The following is a 13,114-nucleotide window of genomic DNA, read 5'->3' as shown; positions in this document are numbered from 1 at the left end:
AAAGGAAAGTATATTATTTTATCATTATATGTTGATGATATGCTGATAACTAGAAATGACATAGGGTATGTGAATAAAGTCAAGAAGTGGTTGTCATCACAATATAATTTAATAGATATGAGTGAAGCTGAGTACATCTTAAAGGTGAATATTATTAGAGATCGTTTTAAAAGATTTTTGGTGATGTCACAAGAGTCTTATGTAAAAAAGATGTTACATCATTTCAGCATATATAATTACAACGTAGAACATACACCTATTGTGAAATGTACTATTTTAATTAAGAGTATGAGTCCTAAAACTCCTGATAAAATAGCCGAAATGAAGAAAAAATCATATGTAAGTGTCATTGGTAGTTTGATGTATGTTGTGTACACACCTCGATATTAGCTATATTGTTGGCTTAGTCAGTTACTTCCAGTTAAACCCAGGACCAAGACACTGGAAGGCGGGTGAAAAGGATATTCAGATATCTTAAAGAGATAACAAATTATTGTCTCTATTTTCAAGGATCTAAGATGAGCCTGAAGGGCTACATAGATGTAGATTGGGCAGGAGACCTTGATGACAGAAAATCCACATTGGGCTATACCTTCTTACAGAATGGTGGCGCTATCTCATGGAACAGTAAGAAATATGCTTGTGTAGTTCTATTGACAATGGAAGCAGGGTATGTGGCTTGTGTAGTGGTTGTGCAAGAAGCTATCTGGTTGAGAAGGTTTTTGAAACATCTGAAGATTACTAAGGACAATGGGAATCCTATTACAGTATACTGTGACAGTCAAGCTGCAATACCTTTCTTGAAGGATCCCAAATATCATAGCAAGGGCAAACATATAGCTATAAAATATAACTATGTAAGGGACATTATTAAGTCCCCAGGGCGTAGCACAGATGGGGAGTGCATGGTTCTGTGGTTGAAAGGTCCAGGGGTCGATCCCTGGGGTGTCACTGCCTGGGGTTAACGTCTCCACTATGCACTTTCCACCTGTGTACCTGCATTTACCTCCCTTCATATCCGTGGGACCGGCTCTAGGGGGGCCGCTGATGTGGCGGTTCCACATTTTTTTTATGTAAGGGACATTATTAATAAGAAAAAGGTAATTCTTAAGTATGTCCCTACACGTGCTATGTTTGTAAATACTTTTACTAAGTCATTGACTAAAATCATTTCAAGGATATGTGAAGTCTTTGGGACTTCATAAATATAAACTTTATAAAGATAATTGGATATAAGAAATTCCATGATCTGTCTAGTGTAAATATCTTTGTTACATTTGGATAAAGTCTCGGCGAGCATGTTGGCAGGTTGAGATTGGTCCACTCACATGGACAATCATCTTTATTTGTTAAGTATAAATAGAGATAAGACCGTTACTTATGGGATATCTTATGTAGCTGTGAATAGAGATATACCCATAAGTTAAAGTTGCCTTGATAATTATATCAACATGGGATCATTTATGTATTAATAATGATCAAAGTTAATGAACTCACCATTTATTGAACTTGTTGGAAGTCAGATTTGAATTCATGAGTCGAATTCAGGATTAGACATTAGGTATGTCTAGATCAAAATCTGTATGATGTTAAATTTTGAGAAAAATATGCACTCTTTTGGGTAAAGAGAAAAATATCATAGTATGTGATTCATACCACATGTGTAATAGCAATAATAAAGGTAGTAGAAGAATGGATCTCTGCTTCTCTACTATGTGAGCCCCTTGAGATTATAATTTAATCTCAGTTTTACCCTAAGTAACTATTTAGCTATTTATTTAAAGTTTTAATCAGTGACTGCTACTTTAGTTTGTATCCTATAGTTATGGATGATTCAGTCTATGGAGCATAACTAGGAAATTGACTAATTAGAATGAATAGATTCTAGATAATAAGGAAGATTAAATAGATATACATCTTTTGATGTTATTCACTGGTCGCCCCATTTCTGTTATGTATAGAAATGATTGTGAATATTTGAATATGGAATATGCTCTTAACATAATAGTCATTATGAGATATTAGAGATGTTCATATTGATGTAAATAAAGATTATTTAATCTGGATAAATGGCAAAACATGAATATTTCTAAGATAATGGTTGTGTGCCATCAGGAGATTGAATGTTTCTTGGATAATAGATATGTACCACCAAAAGAAAAGTTATGGGCCATTATAAGAGTGTCTCCGATTCATTTGGAAGTGCGACTAAGTAAAGTGTAAAAGCTTTGTTAGAATTGATTGCTCAGAGAGTGACTATGTAAGGTGTAATAATCTTCTTAGCGACTATCGCTCAGTGTGCTTGCTGTCACATGAACCATTTTCTCTAAGTATAGATTGGATGTTCTGATATGGTATTTGTGACTAAACTCTTATATAGTCTATGTGACTTTTTTAGTCTTTATGACTAACTAGTCTTAGTGACTTACCTTGGACGAGTTGGAGATATAGGAAATAGAAACGCGAGCATGCTCAAGTTGCCCACATTTCCTTGGGAAAAAATGCCCCTCTTACCCTTGGGAAAATCCCCATTATAAGAAGAACATCCAAGGGTGAGAATGAGTGTTCAAAGGGTTCAGATACATGAGATTCATTTTCACCGTGGAAGGAGGAACATTTAGAATGAAAAGGGATTTGGTTTGTGGATCTTGCGTAAAGGTTCATCTTTATAATCTTCATGCCGACAGTATTCTCTCCTCTCCGAATTCCATCGCAACGAGGTATGTTAATTGTTTTGTACAATTCTATTATAATTTCAACATTTGCTAATTCTGATAATTTGGTTGAAAAGATGCATTCCTTGGATAATATGACTGTTTCTTTAGTTAGCTATACTAAGGAAGCAAAACTCATGCATGGTACTACAAGGATCAACATTTGTGGTGTTGAAGTTATTTCTTCACAAGTTGGTATTGTTGGGACCTAGACGTCCGGCTAGAGGGGTTGAATTGTCGATCACCCATTTATTCACTTCTTACGCTTGTTAGTGCATAACGGAAATACAAAACAAACTAACAAGATGAAATCTAAAACCTAGAGGCAATAAACAAAACAATCAAACCTCTATCACATTGCATTTAATGTGGTTCGGAGATTAGTGCTCCTACTTCACAGCTGTTTGTAAGTTGGATGATCCCAATCTGTTGGTGGATGACTCCCTGGAAAACCTTCGGTTAGCTTATGTAGCTTCTTGTCAGTGGAGAAGCCTCACCACAACTCACACAAGCACGCTTGGGATGCTAGGGCACTTGGTGTTGGGATGTATACTATAAGCTTAGCTTTTGTATGAACATCTGTTTTGAAATATTTTGAAATGAGAATCACTTTGGTCAAATGTCTGCATTTTATATTTCTATATATGTCAATGTAGTTGTCCATTGAATTTATATTGTAGATAACATGGTATGTGGTGTCACACAGAAAATTATGTTATCGGTTCCTTATAAATTATAAATAAATAGTAGCTCACAACCAAGATAGATTGAGACAACCCATTGGAATGATTGTAGTGTAATTTGGTATTAGTTTGTCTTGACTATAAAATTGCACTAGTGCACTATGTGTGTATCGAACAGGACCATTTGAGGTTATTCGATTTATACTGACTACATAAAAGAATAGAACCTCTGTTATTATGGATGTGTGCCCTCTTAATCCCTATATAATAACAAGCACATATACTTAGTATTTATTTCTTTGACTTATTAATGGACAAGATTTATCCGTTAAATTAATAGGCTCGATGAGTTGGGAGATAGTATTATTTATATGGTATGTTGTTGATTATAGAATGAATCTGTGTCCTAATTATTTAGGCTGATGATGTCCCCTTGAGGAGCTCATAAGGATTATCATGTAAACCCTACAGGTGGACTTAGTCTGGCATGATAATAAAGTTGAGTGGTACTACTCTTGGACTTAGATGTTAATTAACTGAGTTGTCAGTAACTCATTTAATTAACGAACATACGATATCTTAAACACGGGGAGATTAACGCACTCATAATAAGAAGGAGCCCATATTGTAATATGAGATTGGTGTGGTAGTTCAATGATAGCCCTTTAGTGGTATGAGTTATTATTGATGGACTTGAGTTGGGTGTTCGGAGCAAACACGGGAAACCCAAGCCCATCGGGATACCTAAACCAATTCCTCCTCTAGGTCCCTGTTGTAGGCTATATATATAAAGCCTCAAATCCACCCATCCATAACCGGGTTTGGTTTAACTTGGTTTGGTTTAACTTAACTTGGTTTGATTTAACTTAACTTGGGTTGGTTTAACTTAACTTGGTTTGATTTAACTTAACTTGGTTTGATCTAACTTAACTTGGTTTAGTTTAATTTAACTTGGTTTGGTTTAACATAGTTTGTTAAGATTTTTTCTAAATAAAATTTTGTTAATTTTTCTTTCCTTGTAACCGACAGCAAGTCTATAAAAAGGAGTAGGATGTGACCCCTAAAACCTAACTTTCTAATTCTCCACAACTTCCTTCTCTCCTTGTGGTTGTTGTCCCCTCTTCCCTTACTAGGGCCGGCGGCACAACCAATTCTCTTCTCCCCTTGTGGTCGGCGCCACCTTCTTCCCACCTAGGGTCAGTGCCAACCTCTCCCTTGCAAAGGGTCAGCGGTTTCCTCCTCCACCTTGGCTAGGGCCGATGGTTCCCCTTCTCCATTGGTGACCGACGCCTCTTCCCATCCATTGGTGGCCGGCGGCTTGAGGAAGAGGAGGAAGAGAAGAAGAAGAAGAAGAAGATGAAGAGAAGGAAGAAGATTAGAAGGTGCCCCATCCTAGAGACTCCTTTTGTGGTCGGTGGTTTGGAAGAGAAGAAAAGAAGGGTGGTGTTGTCTTGGTAGATCGTTGCCCACACGACGTCCAAGAAGAGGAGAGGAATACAACAGAAGATCAAGAGGTCTTTAGTTACGAAGAAAGGTACACCTAGTTCTTTAATTCCACTGCGTAATTATTTTTGTTTTTTTTTTGTCGATTTTGGATATCATTTTTGAAATACCAACACAAGAGGCCATCAATCTTGTACTTCAATCAAGGTGTGCTTTGATCATTCAAGAACTTGCTTGATTGATCAAATACATGTCTGATCGAACGTGCGGGTTGCTAGGAATAGTTCTGTACTTTTATAATTTTTTGTACGGGAAATTTAAACAGAACGGAATTCCATCACCCTTCAAGTGGTATCAGAGCAAGTTTTGTAGTTCTGTGTGATTGATTTTCGGTTAAATTATGCACTGCTCATACGTAAGTTTAGGCCGGATAATTGTAGGATGTGTTAGATAGATTAACTCTGTAGTTGCAGACATCCTAGATCCAACTATTATTCCTTTTTGTGTGCTTGTGTGTGATTTGAACCCTCGGGAATATCGAGGTTGTTGTGTGTGCAAGATTGTAATAATTAAATATGGTCGGTTGCCGTATTATTATTGTTGTTATTTTACATTCTGTTCGATCTAGATTACATGTAAATTCCTTTGTGGAATATAAGATCAATAAATGTGATTTTTTTTGCGGCTTGTATCCTCGCTATGCGTGGTGCTATTTTGAGGACCAGAGGCGCAGCGGAGAAGGAAGCGAGATAGACGCGACGACTTGATCTATCGGTGGCACATTAGAGGACAGCGATCCATTGGCGGCATATTGGAGAACAGCGTTGGATGAGGCCATAATAGTTGGAAATTTTATTTTCATGTTTATTACCTTATATGCTGTTTTTATGTGCTGTGATGTGTATGTTGTGATGTGTGTGCATGATTAAAATTCCTCGATTTAAATAACTAAGTAGAAGAGGGATTATTTAAATAAATTCCACGGTCTCCATTACTGGTTTGTATGTGATGCATTCAAACTTGCGCGTCGACTTTAAGTGCCTTCCTCCATATCGGATGAGTTCGTTTGCAGATCACTAGATTAAACTTCCTCTATGGATGATTATAAGAAATTAATTAGGTATGTGTGATATTCTCCATCTGAAGGGACACAATCCTAATTAATGGACTAAGTATCAAGTAATGGTATATACTTATGCGCATTTAATAGTATCATCTCCATCGGAGTCACTGCCATTATTTGTGTGATCGTAGATAAATCAACTATTAATTTTATTTGTCATAAAGTTAGGTTGACAAGATAATAAAATTAATGGGTAAAACATTCTCTTACAAATGTTTGAATTAGTATACGTCCACACTATCGTGGCATACGAAATTCACGGTGTTTTGAGGTGTTGGTGAATTTAAATTATATTGTTTGAGGAATCAATATTATTTTAAATTCTAAAGTTTTGACCAAGTATTTTATTTTGTGATTCTTAGGATTTCAAAATGAATTTCAATCTTCTTGCTGTTATTTTAAAAGAAAATAAACTTATTGGTCTAAATTATATTGATTGGAAACGAAACTTGAACATTGTCTTAACTGCTGAAGAATACAAGTTTGTACTTCTTGAGGTCTATCCTAGCGTGCCTGATAAGGATTCTAGTGAAGAGGAGATAAAGAGACATAGGAAATGGGTCAAGGCAGATGAGATGGAGCGGTGTTACATTTTGGCTTCTATATTAAATGTACTGCAACATCAGCATCAGGCCTTACCCATTGCTTATGACATGATGCTCAATCTCAAGGAACTCTTCGGACACCAGAATCGGACTACCAAGCCGGAGAATAATAAAGATGTATCTTATTCATTAGTTGTTGAAATATTTTTAGCGGTGCTATCTACTGGTACCTGGTGTGTAGATACGGGAGCCACTGATCATGTCTACAATTCATTGCAGGGGTTCCATGAAACCCGACGACTATATGAAGGAGAAATCACCGTTTACATGGGCAATGCTACGAGAGTGGCGACTGTTGTAGTGGGAGATGTTTATTTATCTTTTGATAGGAATAAAACTTTGATTTTGAAAAATTGTCTTTACGTACTATGTTTTAGAAAGAACTTGATTTCAGTTTCTAAATTATTTAAGGATGGATATTCTGTTTCTTTTGATGACAAAGTGGTTGTCAATAAAAATAGGGTGGTTATCTGTTCTGGTACGTTGGTTGGTAATTTGTATACTCTTAATCCAATAACTCCCACGATGCAACAAATGGAAGTTAATAACACATCTTCTAATTCTAATAAGAGAAAGCAACTTTCAGAAATGAACCAAACATATCTTTGGCATCTAAAGTTGGGTCATATTAACTTGAGTATGATTCAAAGGTTAATAGCCGATAGAGCTTTGGGTTCATTGGTAGTGGAAAATTTTCCGACCTGCGAGTCTTGCTTGGAAGGAAAAATGACCAAGAGGCCTTTTAAGAGGGGTATAGAGCCAAAGAAGTGTTGGAATTGGTTCATTCTGATTTGTGTGGGCTTATGACTATCTAGGCAAGAGGTGGTTTCGAATATTTTGTCTCTTTTATTGATGACTATTCGAGATATGGGTACATTTACTTGATGCACCACAAGTCTAAGTGCTTTGATAAGTTCAAAGAGTACAAGGCTGATGTGGAAAAACGTCATGGTAAAAGATCAAGACAGTACAGTCTGATCATGGTGGAGACTACCTCTTAGGAGAGTTTAGGAGTTACTTATCAAAGGCCAGGATTCAAACCCAATTGTCTATACCTGGTACACCCCAACAGAATGGTGTGGCGGAACGAAGGAATAGAACTCTTATGGAAATGGTTAGATTACTGATGAGTTATTCAGAATTACCAAATTCATTTTGGGGATATGCTCTGGAAACGGTGGCGTACATTCTGAACTTGGTACCTTCTAAGTGAGTACCTTCTACTCCCACAGAATTCAGGAATGAGCGTATGTCTAGTTTGAAACATATTCGGATTTGGGGTAGTCCAGTACATGTGTTGAAGGGAGACGCTGATAAGTTGGAATCACGTACAGAAGTTGCTTGTTCGTGGGATATCCTAGAGGAACGAAAGGTGGTTTGTTTTATAGTCCTAAAGATCAGAAGGTCATTGTTAGCACTAATGCCCGATTTTAGAAGATGACTATGTAATAAACCACAAGCCCATGAGTAAGATTATTCTTGAGGAAATAAGAGAGGACACTTATACTTTAGTACCAATGGTACAAGATGAGATACCACAAGTAACTGCAACACGTGTCATAAATGATGCACAATTACAGGTAGTGCCTCGTCGCAGTGGGAAGGTTATTAGACAACCTAATAGATTCATGTTTTTAGGAGAGTCTTCGGACTTGATCCTTGGTGAACATGAAGCTTATCCATGGACATATAATGAAGCACTCCAAGATAAAGATGCAATATCTTGGCGAAGGGCAAAGAGCATCTTGGAGAGTACTTCTTAGGAGAGTTTAGTGTTGATACGGTCTGAGCTGGCTATTGTTTTGATGTTGACACTGATTTAAGTTTGTATCAGATATTAATTAAACTCAGATTGATTACTGATCAATGTTGATCAGGTGGAAGGGAAAAGTCCAAGTATGGAAACTTGGCACGCGAAGTCAGAGAGGGCTCGGTAGCTCGTTCTCCAGACTAGGTCAGAGAAGGCTCGGTAGCTCGTTCTCTGGACCGGACGAAGTCGGAGAGGGATCGGTAGCTCGTTCTCCAGACTAGGTCAGAGAGAGCTCGGTAGCTCGTTCTCTGGACCGGACGAAGTCGGAGAGGGCTCGGTAGCTCGTTCTCCGGACTAGGTCAGAGAGGGCTCGGTAGCTCGTTCTCTAGACCAGGAAGGCTTTAGGGTTTAGGGCTGGGAAGCTCTAAACCTACCTACATAGGCATTGGATCGGTCTGTTGACCGATCCAGTGATACTATGGATATCTGATCGGTCTGTTGACCGATCCAGTGATACTATGGTTATCTGATCGGTCACCAGACCGATCAGTAACCAATCAGTAACTCACTGTGAGAATTACTGATCGGTCTGTAGACCGATCAGTAACCAATCAGTAACACTCTGTGAGATTTACTGATCGGTCTGGAGACCGATCAGGAGGCAATGAAGTTCGGGAGAGAGTATAGGGGATCGGTCTGTGGACCGATCCACCTATAGCCTGATCGGTCCACAGACCGATCAGAGCTCTCCTGGACCGATCAGGCCATAGCCTGATCGGTCCAACAAGCTGTGGATCGATCTGTTGACCGATCCACAATACTGTCTGAAGTTTCTGCTGTTTCTCTGCAACTTCTGATCCATCTGATTTAACCATCTGCTGTTAGCTTTTTAAGTTGCAGGTTGCAGGTATCATGCCAATGCTTAAATTTAAATTAAGCTCCATCAGAAGAATAAGATAAAGGGTTCTTTCTACTGTGTTTCGCTGCAAATGGTGCAATTGGAGCATCAACGGTTACTGGCTGCGATCAGGCTGTGATCTGGCTGCGATCAGTTGGGAATCAGCTTGACTCTTGCTCATTGGTTCGAGCTCAGAGACCCCAGTGAAGACCATGGGTTCTATTGGTGTGAGTTTAGAGAACCAGAGGAGGAGGAAGAGTGATTGGCGATGTCGTAGCTTGCAGTAGGGATTCGGTGCAGGTTGACAGCAATTCGGGACAGGCTGAACGCAGTGGAAGCAGAGGCATAAGAAGAAGGATGAAGAGAGGTTCGAAAAAAAACCTCTCGGTCGATCAAGCAAGGGTGCTGAGCTTTGAGTTCTTGGCTATGATTCCTTATTGTGCTCTGTTTAACTGTTGTCTTCGCGCGGCTGTGAGTGTTTTTCCTCATTCTCTTTAGACACTGATCTGTAAGTCTTGTGCTTTATTTACATATCTTCTGAGACTTTGTGGAGAGGTTACTCCACCGAGAAGGAGAAATCTTTAGCCGGCATCTATCCGGGGTGTGATCTACCGAAAGATCAAGGGATCGTCCACCTTACGGACACGCCGAGGAGTAGGGGCAAGTTATCCCCGAACCTCGTACATACTGGTGTTATTGGTGTGTGTCTTTCTTTTCATTGTATTAGATTTTCATGTGCATATTTCCGCTGCGCTAACGATTTGATTGAAGATTTTAGTTAAGTTTTAGAGGAGGCTATTCACACCCCCCCCCCCTCTCTAGCCATCCGAAGATCCTAACAAGTGGTATCAGAGCAAGGTGCTCTTCATCCGGATTAACACCCTAAAGAGCAAGAAGATGGCTATGAAGGAAGGGTTTAGCACCAATCGTCCACCCTACTTCGACGGAGCAGACTTTCAATATTGGAAGAGCCGCATGGAATATTATCTCAAGACCGACATCTCAATGTGGTTCTCCGTCAAGGAAGGGTTTACACCTCCGAAGGACGAAGAAGGTAAGGAACTTGACTCATCAAGGTGGTCCACCGAGCAAACTCGCAAAGGACAAGCTGATGCCAAGGCAGTGGTCACTCTACAATGTGGGATAGCCAAGGATCAACTCGTCAAGGTAGGTCCATTCATGAGCGCAAAAGACTTGTGGAACAAGCTCATCGAGCTCCAAGAAGGAACTCGAGACTCTCGGATCGCCATGAGAGATTTATTCTTAAACCAACTACAAAACCTCACCATGAAGGAGAACGAGACGGTAAGTGAACTACACGGAAGGTTCAAATAAATTATCAATGGTCTTCATTTCGTAGATGAACGCGTAGAGAATCACGATCTCGTAAGGTATGCTATCAAAGCCTTTCCTAGGAATGCCCTGTGGTCATCTATGATAGATGCCTACAAGGTCTCCAAGGACCTTTCAATTGTTAAAGTAGATGAATTTTTTTGTGAAATGGAACTCCATGAGTTTGCTAACAAGGGTCAAAAAGAGAAAGGTATTGCCTTAGTTGCAGGAGAAAAGAGCAAAGATGGAAGAAGGAAGAAAGAAAAGAAGAAGGAAAAAGAGATTCCTTCATCCTCATCCTCCTCCGAGTCTGATGATGAAGGTGGATCATCATCAAGCGAGATGGCCAACTTTGTAAGGAGAATCATGAGAAGAAGCCGGAGATACAAAGGGAAAGGTAAACCTATCGATCAAAATGTTGATAAAACTAATGTTACTTGTTATGAGTGTAACAAGAAAGGACACTATCGGAGCGAGTGTCCAAAACTCAAGAAGAAGGAGGAAAGGGCCAAGAAGAAGAAAGCTCTCAAGGCTACTTGGGATGAATCCTCCTCAAGCTCATCGGAGGAAGAGAAGAAGGAGAAAAGCACATGTCAATTAGCGTTCATGGCAAGGGAGGAACCGGATTCCGGGAGTGATGGTGACATAAGTGACACCTCAACCGCGGCTTCATCATCTTCGGATGATGAAGAGGTAACCTCTCCTCATTTAGAGAAATGTTATAAAACCATTGCACATTTATCTACTTTGCTTAAGAAATCAAAAACTCAAATTAAATCATTAAAAGATGAAGTAGAGCACTTGAGGGCCCTTAGGGAAGATGAGGTTGATGACCTACATCTAGAGGTCCTTGAGGATGAAAACAAAGCCTTAAAGGGTGAAGTTGAGAAACTCAAGAAAATACTTGAAAAATTCTCAACTAGCTCTAAGACCTTAGATATGATTCTAAATGCCCAAAGGGCGGTCTACAACAAGGTTGGGTTAGGATATCAACCTAAGGAGTCTAGTTTCATTTCACTAGTGTCTAGAACCCAATTTCATAGATCACATGCTTCTAGGGTTCATGAGACTAGGAAGGTTGTGACCAAGGCATGGGTTCCTAGGTCTTTCATTGTAGATGCATTAGGTCCCAAGATTTGGGTACCTAAAACATCTATTTTTCGTGTCTTGTAGGCATTGGTCAAGGGGGAGCATCTATCAACTTGGTTTGTTGATAGTGGATGCTCCAAGCACATGACTGGGGACAAGTCACTCTTTACCACCCTTCAAAATAAAAATAGAGGTAATGTGTCATTTGGTAATAATGGTAGCCTTAAGATTATAGGAGTTGGAGACATTCATATATCCGAATGTCTCCAAATCAAGAATGTCCTTCTAGTCAAGGGGATGACCTTTAATCTCCTAAGTGTCAGCCAATTGTGTGATACGGGTTACACAATTGAGTTTCATTCAAGTCAATGTCTGGTCAAACACATTGACACACTTGACACGGTACTAGTAGGCAAAAGGGTAGATAACATTTATCAAGTATCTTTTAAAAGTGCTACTAATGCCTCTGCTAAGTGCTTCATGTCAAAAGAAGAAAAATCATGGCTTTGGCATAGGAGGTTGGCCCACGTAAACATGAAGAATATTCGAAAGCTGGCCAACAAAGGATTAGTGCGAGGCCTACCAAGCATCAAGTACCAAAGGATAAAATTATGTGATGCATGTCAAAAGGGTAAGCAAACAAAAGCGTCTCATAAAGGTAAAAGCGCTGTAAGTACCTCTACTGCTTTAGATTTATTGCATATGGACTTATTTGATTGTAGTAATGTCATTTCATTGAATGGAAGTAGATATTGCTTAGTGATCATTGATGACTTTACTAGATATACATGGACTTTCTTTTTGAAAAATAAGGATCAAACCATAGATATTTTTGTTTCCTTTTGTAGAAGAACTGAAAATGAAAAATCAACAACAATTAAAACAATTAGAAGTGATCATGGTGGAGAATTTTAAAATCATAGATTTTTAGAATTTTGTCAAGAAAAAGGATATAGGCATGAGTTCTCTACTCCAAGGACCCCACAGTAAAATGGGGTTGTGGAGTGAAAGAATCGAGTCTTGCAAGAGGTTGTACGAAGCATGCTCAATGAGTACTCACTACCGAGCTACTTATGGGCTGAAGCTGTAAATACAGCTTGCTATGTGCAAAACCGAGTCTTGATACATAGGTTTTTAGGAAAGACTCCCCATGAACTTTGGTTTGGAAAACCCCCTACAATTAAACATCTTAGGGTGTTTGGTTGTAAGGTGTTTATCTTGAACACCAAGGATCATCTTGGAAAGTTCACGGCTAAGGCTGATGAAGGGATACTGGTCGGGTACTCTCTCATCAGCAAAGCCTATCGAGTCTACAACAATAGGACTAAATTGATTGAAGAGTCCTCGGATGTAGCATTTGAAGAAATCCCTAAATCAAATGATCAATCGAGGGATGTAGGAGAAATTCAATTTGAATTTAGAAGTCTAAGTTTGAATGATCAAAACATAGAAAGAGTCGAAGTTAACTCCGATGATG

The sequence above is a fragment of the Zingiber officinale genome, chromosome 6A (genome assembly GCF_018446385.1).
Source record: "Zingiber officinale cultivar Zhangliang chromosome 6A, Zo_v1.1, whole genome shotgun sequence".
NCBI lineage: Eukaryota > Viridiplantae > Streptophyta > Magnoliopsida > Zingiberales > Zingiberaceae > Zingiber > Zingiber officinale.
The sequence above is the reverse complement of the archived record's forward strand: the minus strand, read 5'-3'. Positions refer to the sequence as shown.